This window comes from Cricetulus griseus, chromosome 7 (assembly GCF_003668045.3).
Source record: "Cricetulus griseus strain 17A/GY chromosome 7, alternate assembly CriGri-PICRH-1.0, whole genome shotgun sequence".
NCBI classification, from domain to species: domain Eukaryota; kingdom Metazoa; phylum Chordata; class Mammalia; order Rodentia; family Cricetidae; genus Cricetulus; species Cricetulus griseus.
In genome coordinates this window covers 128998967-129016866 of record NC_048600.1, presented here as the reverse complement: position 1 = coordinate 129016866, position 17900 = coordinate 128998967, and positions in this window count along the sequence as shown.

Sequence of the window (17900 nt, the reverse complement as noted above, 5' to 3'; positions counted from 1 at the left end):
TAGTTCCAGGACGGCTTCCAAAGCCACAGAAAAACCCTGTCTTGAAAAACCAAAAACAACAAGAACAAAAAGGAGTCAATCTTCCATCTAAAGGAACTTGACCATTTTTGAAAAGAATATACACAAGGGTGAGGTGACAAGCCATGCTTACATACTAATGAAAGCACAGTAGGCTGAAGCTGGGTGGCAGAGCTTGCCTGGCGTGCAGGAAGCCCTGGCTATCTCCCTATTACCACACAAGACAACAAAACTGCTTTGGGCAGTAGAATGAGTAGTCTCATTTGTATTTTGTTTGTTTGTGTGTTTGTTTGGAGGGGATAGGAGTACTATAATTATTCTCGGACACCCCAGAATTCCCATGGGCTGAGGCCATGAGTGTAGTTGGGAAGCCAAGTATAGTCCAACCCTACACATCCGCAGATGCTACCAAAATCTGTGGACATTCAACTACTTTTCTACAGCGTACTATAACACAACATAGCGTTTGAACATGACCCTACACAGCCTCCCATATACTTTAAATACTTTCTCTTTTTTTGCTGTTTTTTTGTTTGTTTTTTTAAGACAGGGTTTCTCTGTATTGCTTTGGACGTTGTCCTGGAACTAGCTTTGTAGGACAGGCTGGCCTGGAACTCTCAGAGATCCACCTGCCCTCTGCCTCCTGAGTGCTGGGATTAAAGGCGAGACCACTGCCCGGCTTAAACACTTTCTAAAACACCCTATAGTGGCTAACAGAATATAAACATGACTAAAATAGTTGTACTGTGTTGCTCAAAAAAAAAAAGAAAAAGAAAAGCGTATGCCTGTTTAAAGAGTCTGTACAGTCATGGTTGTCTGTCTGAGTGTTGTTTGGCGCTGTGGGTAGAATGCAGAGATGTGGGTACACAGGCTAGACGGTACCCATAGAGCTCCTAGCTCTGCTCTCCCAGTAATTGCCAGGTGAAAACAAGAGGAAGCAGCCGGCAGCCTGCACTGCCAAGAGCTGCCCCAGAACAAGGAAGCACTGTCATTGTGGGCTCCAGGTTTCCACAAGTACATACAGGTGTCAAACATGCCAGGGTGGTGAGTAGCAATGTCTAGCTTGGGTACAGACATTTAAAAGAACATGCCTGTAGCCTCCAGGTCTTAATTTAAAAGTTCTCACGCCCACCATGGTGGTGTATAAAGGCCTGTAATCCCAGTATTTGGGAGGCTGAGTCAGGAGTCGGAGGCTAGCCTGGGTTATGTAGGGAATTCAAATCCAAGGCTCAAGGAAGACAAAAGCTGGAAGCTGCCAAATCTGTTATTTCCTGGACATCAAGGCAACTTCTCTCTGAGGATTATCTAATGTTTTCCCTGTGCAGGACACAGCTGTGGACAGCTGGGATAGGCATAGCAGGCAAGTCTCCTAAGCCAGAGGGGCTGGGGCTCAGGTGATCTTCTGTGGGCAAAGGTCATCCCAGGAGGAGGCAGGAGAGCTGCAGAGCCGTGCCTGTGACCTGAGGTCCCGAAGGGCTTCATCAATGCCTGGGCAGGCTTCTGAGAATCTGGCTGAAGATGAATGGCTGGGAGTGGAAGGAGTGCCCAGCTCCCTGGACCAGGGAAGAATGGATGAGGTCATGTTTGCAGAGGACTTTGAGCTCTTGAGATGAAAGCAAATCGAGTGCAAGGTATTATTAACTGAAGGTGTTATTATCGTAATCTGAGAGGACAATACAAGGCCAGTGAAATACTGCAATAAAAACATGCCCATTAACAACAGACGAAACACAGTGGTAGCCTCAGAGACAACAAAATCCTTGTTGCATGGATGGCAAGCTAGCAATGATGCAGCAGCTGGGAAAGAGAAACCGTCTGTGTCTGTGTATGCATAACAGGATTATTGTGAGTGAGCCCCAAAGCAGGCTCAGGGTTGCTGGCTCACAGCAGCCCTGTGCTAAGCACTTCCTGGGAGCTAGGCACCTCTCATTTTCATCTGGGGACCACCAGGGATCCATTTCCCAGGTGAGGCCGCTGAGGAACAAACGAGGAAAGGATTCTGCCCAGCCAGCATCACAAAGCAAGTGATGCCACACACTGATACCCCCTTCACTACCAGTTGTCACTTCAGTGGGGCTTCTAAGCAAGTGTTTTCACAGGCTCTGAGCTATCCCCTGGGGAGGCTGGAAGTGCGTGGGTCCTGAGGGGCAAAAGTGTACCAACTGTTTTAGGTAATGATAAGAAAGGTAGAGAGCCCGCAGTCCCACCTTGCCTTTGTTTATTTGTTTTGTTTTTTGAGACCGAGTTTCTCTATAGCTTTGGGTTTTGGAGGCTAATCCAGGAACATACTCTGTAGAGCAGGCTGGCCTTGAACTCACAGAGATCCATCTCTGCCTCTGTCCCGAGTGCTGCTACTAAAGGTGTGCACCACCACCACCTGGCTTGACTTTTTGAGACCAAGTCTTCATAACCCAGGCTGGCTTTGAACTCACTAGGTAGCCCAAATTGAACATGTGATCCAAGTGCTGGGAGTAGAAGCCCACACCAGCATTCTAGGCTCTTCTTTCTTTCTAGCTCTTATGCCCTGGACCCAAACAGCTCCAACAAAGCTGAGGGAAAGAGAGAATTTGAGGTGCCAGATTCCTAACAAGCCTAAAGCTTTCTCTCTACTCTCCACTCCCTCTTCCCTGCCTGCCTGTGTTCCTCTGATACCACCCACTTTTTGTTTTTAGACAGGGTCTTCCTGTGTAGTTCTGCTAGGCCTGGAACTTGCTGACTTCAGGGCAGAGCCTGTGACGTGAGTCCACACACCAGCTGTGCTCTCTCCGGAGCCCTGGCTGTTCTGGAACTCAGTATGTAGGCTCCCTACGTGTATGCTGTCACCAAGCACATTCTACTTCAGTCCAGCCAAGTCAGCCTGCTGGACTCTCCCAAGACAGCAATGACAACGTAGGAAACACCTTTCCCCTGTGGTTGGAGACAGAAAAGCCAAGGCAAATCCCCCAGTGATGGGTCCATGCTGGTTTATACCAGTTTATGTTTTCCACAAACTGTCACATGCCTCACCAAGGACAAAGGCCAGACCACTCCCAGCCTAGTTAAAGGCATTTCCCCAAAGCAGCACTGTGGTCTGGACACCCTGTGCCATACCTGGCGGCCAGGTGATAAGATAGCCCCACCTCTGGTTGCTAGGTGTGTCTTAGTGCACAGGGGAAGAGAGACAAAGGGAGGGTTGAGGAACAGCCTCAGGTGCAGTCTCCTCCTTCTTGGGCAGGACTCTTACTTCCTGCTCAGAAACCAGGCTCTGCTTGGGAAAGGAACAGGGAGGCCTGGAGCTAGCCATTCCAGCTCCCCAGTGACAGCATGTGTCTACCGAGAACAGACTACAGGCCAGCCCAGTACTAGCTCTTTACATGATCATTTCATAGAGAAACACAAAGACCCAGGCCTGTGCATCACACACACTGTAAATCTAAAGCCAGTGCCTTTGAGGTCCCTGGAAAGAAATGACCCTTCCCAAATTCATACCCTGCTCTCTTTATCAGTTTCTTTCTTTCTTTCTTTCTTTCTTTCTCTTTCTTCTTCTTCTTCTTCTTGTTCTTTTTTTTTTTTTTGGTTTTTCGAGACAGGGTTTCTCTGTGTAGCTTTGGAGCCTATCCTGGCACTCGCTCTGGAGACCAGGCTGGCCTCGAATTCACAGAGATTCACCTGCCTCTGCCTTCTGAGTACTGGCATTAAAGGCGTGCACCACCACTGCCTGACCCAGTTCTCAATTCTTGACCACCTATCCTTCCAGAAATAACAGTGGGTTTGGTCTGCCTATTGTGAGACTCAGTTCCTCTCTTGTATCTACCCCTGTGGGTGAGCTTAATGGGGACCTTGAGCCATGTGGATACCTCTCTGAATGAACTGGCTTCTACTTTTTCATGATTCCATGAGGCAGTTCTTATCAAGTTAGCAATTATAGATCATAAGGAAATAGTCTGAGGAGGCTCGTTAGAGCATGGAGAACCGAAACAGGGATGGATTTGGGTAAATAAAGGAACTGGAATTGGGTTGTGAGAAGCAAGGTCATATCATACTAAGACCCATTTAGGAGCTGAGCATGGTGGAATACACCTGTAATGCCAGTATTCAAGAGCCTGAGGCAGGAGGACCACTGTGAATTTAGAGGCTAGCCAAGGATACATAGCAAGGAGACCCAAGCTCTACCACTCTTGCCTGCGTATTTACTGGAAGGACTCAAAGACAACACATCCCACACACTTACACTTCCATGTTAACTGCAGCACTGTTCACAGCAGTTGAGCGATGGACCCAACCTTGGTGTCCAACAGCAAAGGAACAGTGAAAGAAGATGTGTTGTACACTCACAGTGGAATTAAATATATTTATGTTTATCATTCCACATGTATGAATGTTTCCCTGCAGAACAGTGCACCACGTGTATGCCTGGTTTCCACAGAGGTCAGAAGACGGCATTGGATCCTGTGAAACTGGAGATACAGGTGGCCTTGAGCCACCAGGTTGGTGCTGAGAATGGAACCCAGATTCCCTGGAAGAGAAACAAGAGCTCTCTCTCTCTCTCTCTCTCTCTCTCTCTCTCTCTCTCTCTCTCTTGGTTTTTCGAGACAGGGTTTCTCTGTGTAGCTTTGGAGCCTATCCTCGCACTCGCTCTGGAGACCAGGCTGGCCTCGAACTCACAGAGATCCAGGCTGGTCTCCAACTCACAGAGACCCACCTGCCTCTGCCTCTGCCTGTGCTGGGATTAAAGGAGTGCCCCACCACTGCCTGGCTAAACAAGAGCTCTTAACTTCTGAGCCATCATGGCTCCAGCCCCTCCACAGTGGAGTGTCTGTCAGCCATAAGGAAGAACAAAGTTATATCATTCGAAGGAAACTGGAGATAATCACAGTAACTAAGTCAATTTCAGAAGAAAGAGTTCTATGTGTGACCTCTTCTTTGTGGTTCCTAGATTTTTATATAGTGCATATAATGTATAAAAGAAGGTAGAAGTGCAATTGTCCAGGGGACCGAGGGGACTGACGGGGGGGGGCGGGGGGGGCGGGATGGCGGGAGTGCAGTGGGTGAGGTGGGGTGGAAGAGAGTACAGAACACATCTGTACAGCAACTGAAAACAAAAGGCAAAGTGGGGGCTGGGGAGAAGGCTCAGTTGGTAAAGAACCTGAGATGCAACCGCAAGGCCCTGAGTTTGAGCCTCAGTCCTCACATAAAGGAACAAACAAAAGCCCCAGTGGGGATGATGTCCAAAGCACCCTCCTGAAGCCTGTGCTGGGAAGGTGATGGTGTTGGAGTAGGGACTGAGCTGGAATAGACCGGGGCTGGCAGGCTGTGTGGAGCAGTGGTTCTACCTTTCTCTGGGGGGAAAAGCACCAGTGTTGTCAAATTGGCCCCAGGATTCCTCAGGCTTACCAGATTAGACTAAGCTGGGTTGTGGTGACTCGCTTGTACAAGTTTTACTTCTCACCCGTGCCAAGGTCATTGGGTCAAGAAAAACCACCCTCAGGGCAATGACATCATTTTCTATACTGTGAACTCTTCCATTTATGTGGCAGCTTCCAAGCTGGCAAGCTAAAGCCCTGGGGCCTGTTTTTGTAAATAAAGTTTTATCCACACACAGCTGGCCTTATTTGTTTGTCATCTCAGACTCCTTGGTGCTAAGGCTGAGTCAAGCAATTGCTCCACAGATCACAACAGCCTAGGATGCTTTCAATAAGTTCACAAGTAGCTACTCCTTTCTGTCCAAAAGAGTCACGTGACTTCTCTGAAGTAGAGGAGGAAGGGTGTGGAGACATGAGCAAGATCTGTTACCAGTTTCACAGACAACTAAGCTATTGGGCAACGGTATAAACTCAAGATCGTTCACTTATCTCTGAATCTGGGAGTTTATTATTAGCTAGTTAGTTAGCTAGGTAGCTAGTTGACTTACTTTTTTTTTCCCCCCCTCTGTGTAGCTCTGACTGTCCTGAAACTCTCTGGAGACCAGGCTGGTCTTGAACTCACAGAGATCTACCTGGCTCTGACTCCCTAGTGCCGGGACCACAGGCTTGTCTGTTATGACCAGCTACTGATTCAGTCACTTTTATTTATTTATTTATTCATTCAAGACAGGGTTTCTCTGTGTAGCCCTGGCTGTCCTGGAACTCCCTCTGTAGACCAGGCTGGCCTAGAACTCAGAGATCCACCTGCCTCTGCCTCCCGAGTGCTGGGATTTAAAGGTGTGCGTCACACTGCTGAGCTTTTTTTTTTTTAAACAAAGTCTCCCTAGGTAGTCCAGGCTGGCCTCAACTGTGCAATTATTTTCCTGCTTTTGTCTCCTGAGTACCCCTGTGGGTGATGTGACCCCCTAGGCAGGTGGTCCTGGAGTGTGGCTCAGGGATGTTAAAAGAGGGGTGAAGTTTCTCATAGGACAACAAGGTTTCGTAGCTTTCAAGGACAGAGAAATAGTCATGGGATGAAGAGGGGGAGCGGGGGAGACAGAGAGAGAGATTGATTTTGGAAACTTCAGGCATGGTGGCTCACATCTGTAATCCTAGCTCTCAGAAGAATGAAGCAGGAAGACTATCAAGAGTTCAAGGTTAGCCTGGGGTATAGAGCATGTTCCAGGCCAGCCTAGACTGCAGAGTAAAAGGAAAGTGTCTCACAAAAGGAAAAGAAAAAAAAAAAAAATTCCTGGGCTGGGCGTTGGTGGCGCATGCCTTTAATCCCAGCACTCAGGAGGGAGGCAGAGGCAGGTGGATCTCTGTGAGTTCGAGGCCAGCCTGGTCTCCAGAGTGAGTGCCAGGATAGGCTCCAAAGCTACACAGAGAAACCCTGTCTCGAAGAAAAAAAAAAATCCTGAACCACAGCTTATTTAAGATAAAGCCCCTGACTGTTTTATAGTTTGGTGGTGGGGACCCTCCTGTCCCATCCACAGTGAACAAACAATGAAGTCCGGTTTCCTGACTCCAAGACAGCAGACCATACTGGTTATTCTCTGGACCCAGCGTGAGGCTGTTGATAAACACAGGGCAAGGGTTTGGCCACAAGAGGAAGGAAGTGCTTACTGTGCACGGAGCTCTGGGGTTGTACGCATCACAGATGGGAAACCCCCAGGATGTGCCCAGTCAGTTTAACATGTGCACCAGGCTTGGCCAGGCTTGCCACGCTCTGAAGCCTACAGGCGGCTAGAGAAAATCTGTGTCCTGCCTTCAGCAAGCTTCTCGGTCAGAACAGAGCCACTGACAGGGTTGTGTTTGCAGCCCAAGGTCGGAAGCAAAAACAACCCCCAAACCCCAGACCAAATCCAAATGGAAAGAACTGAGCAAAGATAGGGCAGCTACCAGGCCCGGCAGGTAAATGGTTTCAAAAGTACAGGGTTCTAAACAGCATTTCAAGGTAGTTCCATTACTCCTCTGCCAGAGTTCTTAGAGAAGGTGGTGGTAGTGCCCAGCTAGAATACCAGCCTTGGTAGACTGAGGTAAGAGCATTTTAAGTTCCAGGCGGAAAGAGGCTTTGTCACAAACAAAACAAAACAATCAAAAAAGGCCTTCCATGAATCAAGGCAAGGCAATTCTTGATCGAGATCCCAACATCTGGGACCTTCCATGAACCTGGGAGACCTAGGCGGGAAGGTCAGGAGTTCAAGACCAGTTCTATTATATTGCCAGTTGGAGGGCAGCCCAAGTGTGTTGGTTAGCTTCTCTGTCATCTTGACACAAGTGGAGTCACCTGAGAGAGGACTCAGAATTGAGAAAATGTTCCCATAAGATCAGCTTGTAGGAAGCCTGTAGGGCACTTTCTTGAGGGATCATTTGGGTGAGAGGGCCCAGCCCACTGTGGGCGGAGTCACCCCTGACAGGGGGTCCTGGGATGTGTAAGAAAGCAAGCCATGGTGAAGCAAGTCTGTACACAGTGTTCCTCCAAGGCTTCTGCTTCAGTTCCTGCCTCCAGGGTCCTGCGTTGAGCTCCTTCCTGTGCTGGCTTCTCTTCATGATGGACTGCGAGCTGCAAACTGGAAGAAATCCTGTCCTCCTCAAGTTGCTTTTAGTCTTGGTGTTTAACACAGCAATAAGAACCAAACTAGGATTCTGGGCTAGATGAGGCTCTGTCTCAAAGCAAAAACAGAAAGGAAGCCAGGTGGTGGTGGCATCCTATGCCTTTAATTCCCAGTGCTTGGGATGCTAAGGAAGATAGATCTCTGATTTCAAAGCCAGCCTGGATTACATGAAGCACTATCTCAAAACAAACAAACAACCCCAAACTAAAAAGAGTAGGACTAAGATTTTAGAGCTTGTTTTTGCCAGTGTTAGGGTTTGTGTATGTGTATTGTTGCCCTGATTTTTGCAAAGGGGTCTCATTCTGTATCCCAGGCTGGACTGGAACTTACCATGTACCCCAACTGGTCTCAAATCCACGTTCTTTATCCTACCTGCAATGCTAGGATTTCAAGTGTAACCCACTATGATGAATTCAGGACTTGCTTAAGAGGGGGCGGGTGTAAATTCAAATACAGAAACAAGGCAGCAGCAATTGAGTTAGAGAAAAGAGAAGAGCCGGGTTTCTGTCCAGCCCACAATCCCGGCACTTGGGGGCTGAGGCAAGGGCATTGTGAGTTCACCATCAGCCTGGCCCTATGGAGGCTCAGCCTCTGAAAACCAAAGGAAAAAAAACAAACAAGAAACCCCCCCTCCCCCCCTCGGCTAGCCTGCTGCTTAGGTTGGCTCTGTCATCCTACCACCTGAAGAAGCTGAGACAGAGGGATCATTTGAGCCAGGAGCTTGAAGCCTGCCTAAACTACCTAGAAAGGACCTGTCTCAGGGGCTGGAGAGATGACTCAGTGGTTAAGACAGCTTGCTGCTCTTCCAGAAGGGCCAAATTCAGTTCCTAGCGCCTATGTTGGACAGCTCACAACTTGTAACTCTAATTCCAGGGGATCCTCTGTGGGTGATGCACACACAAGTACATACCCACACATACATAAACAAAAAATAAAATCTTAAACAAAACCAAAAACAGACCCTGTCTCAAGAATGAAGAGGAGAGAGGAAGGTAACGGTCACAAGAATGGTGAGGCAACAGTGAGTTGACCTGAGTCACTGGTGGGCCGCTGGAATAGGCTTTCCCTTTGAGGCCAGTGGGACTGGCCCTGCCTGAGGAAGAGCTGGCTGCAGACCCATATGAACCTCAGGTGAGCTCAGGCTTCATGTGCCTGGATGCACTGCAGTGTCTTCCACTAGGAAATGAGAACAATAATGGGTACATGTCACTTACTCCTTTTGCTTTCAGAGGCTTGGGGACACCTACATATAACTACCCCATGAATTAGACAGAACGTAATTCCTACACTAGGCCTTCTGAGGGAGAAAAGGCGGCTGTGGGCTGAGGACTCACCGGTGGTGTCTCTGAGCCAGTGGGATTTGAACTGAGATGGGATTCACCTTGACAAACAGGTGTTTTTCCAAGCAATACCATGAGCGTGAACAGCAGGCTGTATTTGGGATTCAGGGGAAGCAGAGGGAGGACTTGCCTGGGGGTGAGTGTCTTCCGTAATATAGGGGAGAGCCACCCGAAGCTATTGGGTAAAACTATCCTAAGAGGACTCTTTTCAAAATCTTTTAAGATTTATGCTGCATGGGAGTGTAATCTGGGATTAAGGCACATGTCACCGTGCCTGGCCTTAGAGGACTCCTTTTTGAGAGAGGGTCTCCTGCTGGCCTGGGGCTCCTTGTGTAGCCAAGGATGACCTGGAATCCTCCCACTTTCTGCCTCAGCCTCCTGAGTGCCGGGATAACAGGTGTGGGCCGTGTCTTGCTCAGACTCCTTTTCATATATAGATTTCATCTTGAAATATACCAGATAACCACAGATGACTAAGCAAATAGTAAATAGACACCTCATGGTGCGTAGGAGGAGCCTAAGGCTTCCAAAAGCACCTAGATGGTAAACATTAGGTCTGTTTATTGTCCTGCCGGGCTCTGCCCAGTCTTTGAAGGCCCATAACCGGACAGTTATCGCTTCTGTAAACAAGCAATTAGCTCAGGAGTAAATGTGTCATGGTAGTGAACTGCCAGTTGGTCAGCAGTGGACTCCCCTGGGACAAACTGCCAGTTACACGATGGTGCTCACAGAGCACTTGGTGAGCCTGAAGTCCTCGTCCTCAGTGCAGGCTCACCTTTCTGTTTTCTCTTTTGCTCTTTGGTCTGGGAGGGGTTAATGACTGTGGGGTTGGGAGGATGGGTTAATGAGTTCATGTACTGCAGCCCTGGCCTTTGCTCCAGTTCCAGATTATCCCCCCCCCCCCCCCCGCCTCTGTCTCTGTGTGTCTCTGTGTAAGGACACATGCCTGCATGTGTAAGGGCACTCTCTCTGAGTCTGTGTAAGGACACATGTGTAAGGGCATGCAGGTGAGTCTGGAAGTTGCCATTTCTCAGGTGCTACTCAGGTGCTACCCACCCTGTTTTTTTGAGGCAGTCTCTCAGTGGGACCTGGTATTTGCTGGTTAGGCCAGGCAGGCTGGGATTGCCACCCTGTACTATGACGTCTGGCTTTATAAATGTGGGTGCTGGGGATCAAAGTCAGGACCTCATGCTTATTAAAGACAAGTAAGTCCCTTACTGACTGAGCTGCATCCCAGCTTCCCCTCCCCTACACTTCCTTTTGAAGACTAAGTCACATGACATAGCCTAGGCTGATCTGAAACTATATAGCCAAGGAAGACCTTGAACTCCTGATCCTTCTGCCTCTGCTTCTGAATGAACCTTTCTTCCTCCTCCTCTGCTTTCGCCTCCTTTTTTTGAGACAGGATCTCACTAGGTAGCATAGGTTGACCTTGAACTCACAATCGCCCTGATTTGACCTCGTAAGTACTGGGATCACTGGTGTGAATCACCACACACACCTCGAAGCAACCTGGCTTTCTTTAAAATGTTTACTTGTTTTTATTTACGTGTATGTGTTCCTGCATACATATATGTACACAAACATGAACCCAGTGTCCATGTCTCTGTAGTTAGAGGTGGCTGGGAGCTGCATTACTCCCCAGTGCGTGCTGGGGATCAAACCCAGCTCCTTTGCTAGAGCAGCCAGTGCTCTTTTTTTTTTTTGGTTTTTCGAGACAGGGTTTCTCTGTGGCTTTGGAGGCTGTCCTGGAACTAGCTCTTATAGACCAGGCTGGTCTCGAACTCACAGAGATCTGCCTGCCTCTGCCTCCCGAGTGCTGGGATTAAAGGCGTGCGCCACCAATGCCTGTCCAGCCAGTGCTCTTAACTGCTGAGCCGACTTTCCAGTCCCAAGAGTGGTTTCCTTATTTCAGTTTGAGCACAGGCATGGGGAAGTTGGTGGGAGTGGAATACACCACTTGCCGACACTGTGACGAGGACAGCTGGGCATGGGACACACTGGGATTGGGTTTCTGAGCTCCTCCCTTGAGCTGACCATGAAAAGGAGGGAGGAAGGCAGGCAAACAAGAGCAGTACACAGGGAGACTCCTCTGTGGCGCTTCTGTCACCTGGCTGCAGCTCTCATTTGTCAGGACTGCCTCTCTAAGGTTCCTTCCAGCCAGAACAGGCTTTTTGAAGAAAGTCTAGGAGAGCCTGGGGGCCTAAGAAGCCCTGTTTGGTGGGGGTGGGGAGAGTGGGCAGGGGACAATGGAAGGTGGGGGAGAACAGAAACACCCTGGGAGAAGGAAGAGAATTTGTTCTCACTTTCCCCCTTTGATCTTCTGAGCAACCACAGTTGAGTATTTATTTTGTTAGAGGTCTGAGCCGTCACTACACTGCCTCCCCCAGACTTGGGCTTCTCTGGGTAAAGAGAGACAGATGCTGGGCTCCACGCCTGCCTGTTCTGTTTCCATTCGAAGAGTGTGGAGGCAGATGAGTGTGGATGGATACCGAACTGAAACATTTGTAGCACATTCTTTGCTCATTGACTTGACTGTGTAGAATGTACAGCCCCAGGTGGGATTAGCCCCAAACCGCCAACGATGAGGGAAGTGAAGACAGACGTGGACACCGAGTACAGAAATAAGCTTACAAGGTCTGGTATTTGATTGAAACCATCTGTCATGCCAGTAAAATAAAACAGAACCAATCTCCTAACATTTTATTTTTCTTCCCTCCCTCCCTCTCTCTCTCTCTCTCTCTCTCTCTCTCTCTCTCTCTCTCTCTCTCTCGTGTGTGTGTGTGTGTGTGTGTGTGTGTGTGTGTGTGTGTGTGTGTGTGTGTGTGTGTGTGTGTGTGTGTGTGTATGTGTGTGTTCCAGGGCATACATGTGGAAGCCAGAGAACAATTTCCAAGAGTTGACTGTCTCTTTCCACCATGTGGGTTCCGGCGTTCACACATAGGTTGTTAGACTTTGCACATCCCCCTTTATACACACATTCCTCTTTTTGGTTGAGACAGGGTTTCACTTGGTAGACCAGGTTGGCCTGAAACTCACAATGTAGCTCAGGCTTTCCTGAGCTTGAATTCCACAGAAATCTTGCCTTAGACTCCCCAGTGTTGGATTAGAGACATGAACTACCATGTCTGGCTTTATTGTGATGTTCTCATAGATGTATTGATTACATTCACCCTTAATTTCTTCCAAGTAATCCCTGAGCAGAAATAATATCTGAGGACCCTCACTTTTCCAATGTCAGCTGCCTGGGCAACAGGCCAGAAACACAGCAAGGCAAGAGGGGCTTCATGGGGACCCTTCATGCATCATCTTCATGATGCTAAAAGTGAGGTCTACCCTGGATGTCCACCTTGGAGGCGCCTCACTTACCTCTCACTAGTCCCTGCCACTCAGAGCTGTATCGACGCCATTGTTGATTTACTCTAGACTGGAAAAGTGAGTTAAGTTACAGACCCACCTGAGGTCTACAGGCATTGGAACAGCTCTGTGCTGGAGGGTCACCCTGACCACCACACTAACCAAGATGAATTCATATCTGACAAGAGAAAAAACGGGATCCAGGTATGCGGTGCATGTTTGTAACCCCAGTGCTTGGGAGGCTGAGGCAGGATAGGATGATTCCTGCGAGTCAGGGCCAGCCTGAGCTGCATGGTGAGCTCCTGTCTCAAAACTAATCAAGCTAAAAAGGACAGGCCAATTGCTGGCATGCTGGCATCCTGCCACCCTAAAATAGTGTGCCTTAGTCAGAGGTCGTGAACCCTTTAGAATTGGCTCTACTGCCAGTGTCAGTATAGATAGGTTGCTCACCTGAGCAAGAAGTACAACGATCTGCAGACGGCACTAGGAATGTGAGTTGTGTGTGTTCCTGGCAGTGCAGGGGTGTGTGTGCTCTCGTAGGCGAGAGAACAACCTCAGTGTATTCTCAGGAGCGCCAACTGTCTCCTGTGAGATGGTATATCTCATTGGTCTGGGGTGCCTGGCTAGTTATCTAGGGTTACTCCCGTCACCTTCCTCCCTGGCACTCGGACAAGCGCTTGTCACCATGCTGGGCATTTTTATGTGGGTTCTGGGAATCAAATTCGTGTTCCAGCTTTGGAGTCGAGGGCTCTACTAGCTATACTATCTGCCCAACCTGATGTGGGCTTTAATAAAACACTGAAGCCAATCACCAGGGAAGGGGTCAGTGTGTGTGCTGCTGAACAGATCCTGGCTTTGGGAGAGATCTGTTTCTTCAGAGGGACCCGGCCCCTAATCTTCTGGCCCAGTGGCAGGGTCCTTCATGAACTCCTACGTATCTCCTGAGGCATCAGTTATCTCCTGGCCCTGCTGCCTGGGGAATGCTGTGCTCCAGGGCAGCATCTGTCAGTTCTTGCCTGCAGCCTCCCAGTTCTTCCTGTTGGGGGAACTGTTGAAATGAGGACACATGTTGTGAGTGTGGAAAATGTGTTTCTGGGCTGAAACCAGGACAGTCAAAAGGAACAGAGTGGAAACTCAAAGGAACTAGCTGTCCTAGGGTTCACTTGTACCGTGTGCCCACCATTGACCATGACTGAGAGGGATTTGGACCAGATGGAATTCTGGGCTTTTACTTCTGTCTCCCATGGATGTTTAAAGGAACCTGAGACCCTGGAAAGCTGGGTTCTCAGGAGCATTCCCTCAAGGGATGGTGAAGAATGGATATTTACACAAACAAGGCAATATACCACATACTTACTTGCTATTCAGGCATAATTTCCCTAAGCACAGCTCAACCCACCCTGGACCAGGTTTTCAAGTTAAAAGCATTTTTATGGCTCACTTGATAGCAGTCACGTCTGGGTTTTTCCTCTCTCCAGTTTTCTCCCTCAGGCATTCTCCCTGGCCCAGATCTCCAGTGAGTGGACAGAACGGAGCTAAGGAAGGTCCAGGGAGGAATGCAGGCCTCACCTTTGTCCTAGGCACAAAACTATCAGTGCAATTATACTGTAGACTAGAATTCAAACTCAATTCACAGAAACCCTTGTCGATCCAGAATTTTCTCTAAAGTAGTTATCCCTTTCTCACCATCTCAGATGATCACCTCCTAAAATGAGTTTTTAGGGGCTGAGGAACAGCTCAGTTGGTAGTGTGCTTGCCTAGCATCTGTGAAGCCCTGGGCTCAATCTCCAGCACCCCCAGCACTGAAAGACTGGACTTGACTGTCCATGACTGTAAAAGGACATGACTAGTCCTTGGGAGGTGGAGGCTGGAGGATCAGAAGTTCAAAGTCATCCTGAGCTACATAAAGAGTCTGAGGCCAGCTGAGGCTACCTGAGACCTTCAAACAGAATCCTCCTGCCTCTGCCCACCAAGTGCTGGGATTACAGGCATACACCACAATAGGCTGTGGTGTTTTTAGGCAAAGAATCTCAGATGAAGATGCTAAGTGCATAATAACATGTATCAGCTGGATTTCCATATGAGTGAAAGGTTAAAATAGGGTATGGAGGGGCTGGAGAGACGGCTCAGAGGTTAGAGCACTGACGGCTCTTCCAGAGGTACTGAGTTCAATTCCCAGCAACCACATGGTGGCTCACAAACATCTGTTATGAGATCTGGTGCCCTCTTCTGGTGTGCAGATATACATGGAAGCAGAATGTTGTATACATAATAAAATCTTAAAAAAAAATAGGGTTTGGAGAGGAGGCTACCTGCTTGTCCAGCCAAAAGGACCTCACAAGAGCTTACAATATCCCATGGGAACTGCCATACTCCTGAAATGTAATCTGATTTAATTTGCCTGTTTTCTAGTTAAGCAAAGGAAAAAACAAGCAGGCACAGGGCCTCCCTGTTAGCTATGGTTGCTGTGTCTTTCTAAGTCTGTAGGTATGGTTTCTTCATTAAAGGAGGAATTGACTTCTAGTGTGGAAAGTGGGATAGAAGGTGGGAATGGAGCCAGGCGGTGGTGGTGGTGGTTGCACACTTTAATCCCTGCACTCAGGAGGCAGAGGCTGGAGGACCTCTGTGAGTTCGAGGCCAGCCTGTGTATAGGACAGCCAGAGCTACACAGTGAAACCCTGTCTGAAAAAAAAAAAAAGAAAGATGGGAATGAATCCATGTTATGTTCCAAGCAGGCAGAGGAACAGAATAAGAAAGTTTTTTTTTTGTTGTTGTTGTCTTTTTTTTTTTTAAGATTTATTTGTATGTATGAGTGTTGTCGTGTTTTGTTTATTGGTTGTTTTTCTAGACAGGGTCTCACTATATAGCCCTGGCTATTCTGGAGTTCACTTTTGGCCTCAAAGTCAGATATAAACTGCCTCTGTCTTCCAAGGGCTGAGATTAAAGGCATGCACTACTGCACTTGCGCCTGTATGAGTGTTTTGCTTGAATGTTTGTCTGTGCACAATGTGTATTGCCTGGTGCTCAAGGTCAGAAGAGGGCATCAGATCCCCTGGAGCTGGAGTTACAGATGGCCATGAGCAACTATGTGGGTGCTGGGAATCAAACCTTGGTCCTTCTCAAGAACAAGATGAGCCATCTCTGCAGAGTGTGAGACAGAGGATCCTGTAGTCTTCAGTAGTGAGGCGGGCAGCACAGTGAGACGCCCACCTTGAGAATAAAAACTGAGGTGTTGCTTTCCTTTGTCAGTCTGTCTGAGGTTTTTGTTGTTTTGTATGAGGCAAGATTTCAAGTAGGCCAAGTTAGCCTTGAACTCACTATGCAATCTGGAGTTCCTAATCCTTTCCCCCACCTCCCAAACGCTGAAATCACATGGTTCTAGATTTCAATCCCCATTTTACTGTTACCTAGCACCTGCAAGGAAGGAACATGGCTCCAGTTCTCTCCCTAAGGTACATTTGGAAGCCTAATGGTTAGGGCCAGGGCCTGCAGGGAGAGCTCTAAACTCTCTGCCAGGGAGCCCTGGGACCTGGATGACAGTATCTGGAGCAGGGGCTTAGCCTCCTTCAGTATCAGCCATCCAGGAGACCTTGGAGAAAACCAGGACAATTGTTCATAAGTAACTTTAGCACAGAGTCAGTGGGTTACTACCAAAAAGGTTAGCGAAAACACAAAAAATACACTTGGCAGGCGAAGACAGGAAGAGTCAGAAATTCAAGGCCAGCCTTGGTAACAAGGAGTTCTGGACTGAGCCTGGTGATGGTGGTGCACACCTTTAATCCCAGCACTTAGGAGGAAGAGGCAAGTGGATCACTGTGAGTTCGAGGGCCAGCCTGGGCTGTTATACAGAGAAACCCTGTCTTGAAAAACAAACAAACAAAAAGCTCTGGGTTTTCTGGGGCAGCAAAAACTGCATGATATCTGGTCTCAAAAAGTGGGGGTAGGCAGCAGGGTAAAGATGCCTGCCATGCCCAATGAACCGAGTTCTATCCCCAAACCCACACAACTGAAGGAGAGAAAAGACTTCTGTGAAGTTGTCTCTTGACCTCTGAAATCAGCTGGTGGCCCAGGAGACATCCCCCACAACACACAAATACAATGTAACAAAACCCGCCAAAACTTACACACACACACACACACACACACACACACACACACACACACACACACACACAGAGCCAGGAGACAGCTAGATCTATAAAACAGCTTTACAAAGGTAAACAAGGGAAGCAGTCACCCCAAACTACTCTGTCTGTTGTTGAAAGTTGAAGTCATGCTGAAACAGTTTAAATTCTTGCTGATCAGTCTCCCCTCCAGGGAAACAAAAACAAAAACATAAATAAAAAACCCAAAACCTCATCAAACCCACAAATACAGAAATGTCTGTAATTAACTGAGCAATGACGTCTTCTGCCTGCCCAAGCTTCTCACTCTTTTGTGTGGTGTGTGTGTGTGTGTGTGTGTGTGTGTGTGTAAGCCCTAGGTCTGCTCTACCCTGTTTGTTGGGGAATTCTTCACCCATAGGCCACACAGGGGCCTTTCCAAGGTCTCCAAAGAACATTTCAACAGCGACAGCTGAAAGTGACAACACTGAGTCGACGCTCCAAAAGCCAAACCCTAAAGGCTGTGTGAGCTGTCCAGGGAAGCGGGCACAAACGGCATGTACAGCGGGGCGTAGCGGGCCACCCAGCATCCCCTGTGGAGTCTTGGGGACAATTTGGGACGCGGGGTTGGCAGCGCCCTCGGGGTTCTGGCGGTGGGGGCATGAGGATGTGCTTGGGGTCTGACCGGCTGCCAGGGCGGGGCGGCTCGCTCGGGGATTGGGGACAAAGGCGCGCGAGCTCGAGGCGCGCGGCCACCCACCCGGGCCACGACCCGGGCCTGGAGGGGGCCCACGCTGCTTCCGCCCGACGCAGCCGGCGGGGCAGCTCGGGGACGCCCGGGCCCCTCTGCCCGTCGCTGCGGCTCAGTCCCGGGTCGCGTCCGCGCCGCAGCCTCCGCGCGAAGCACGCGCCGCCGGCTCCCACCGCAGCTCGCTTCCATTGGCCAGCCGGGCCGCGGGCGCTCCCGCCCCGCCGTCCCATTGGCTGAGGCCGCCGCGGTCCCCCCCCCCGCGCGCCGGCCGCCTCTGACATCACGCGGCCTGAGGCGGCGGCGGCGCCCCCGGCTCAGCCCCGCAGCCCCCG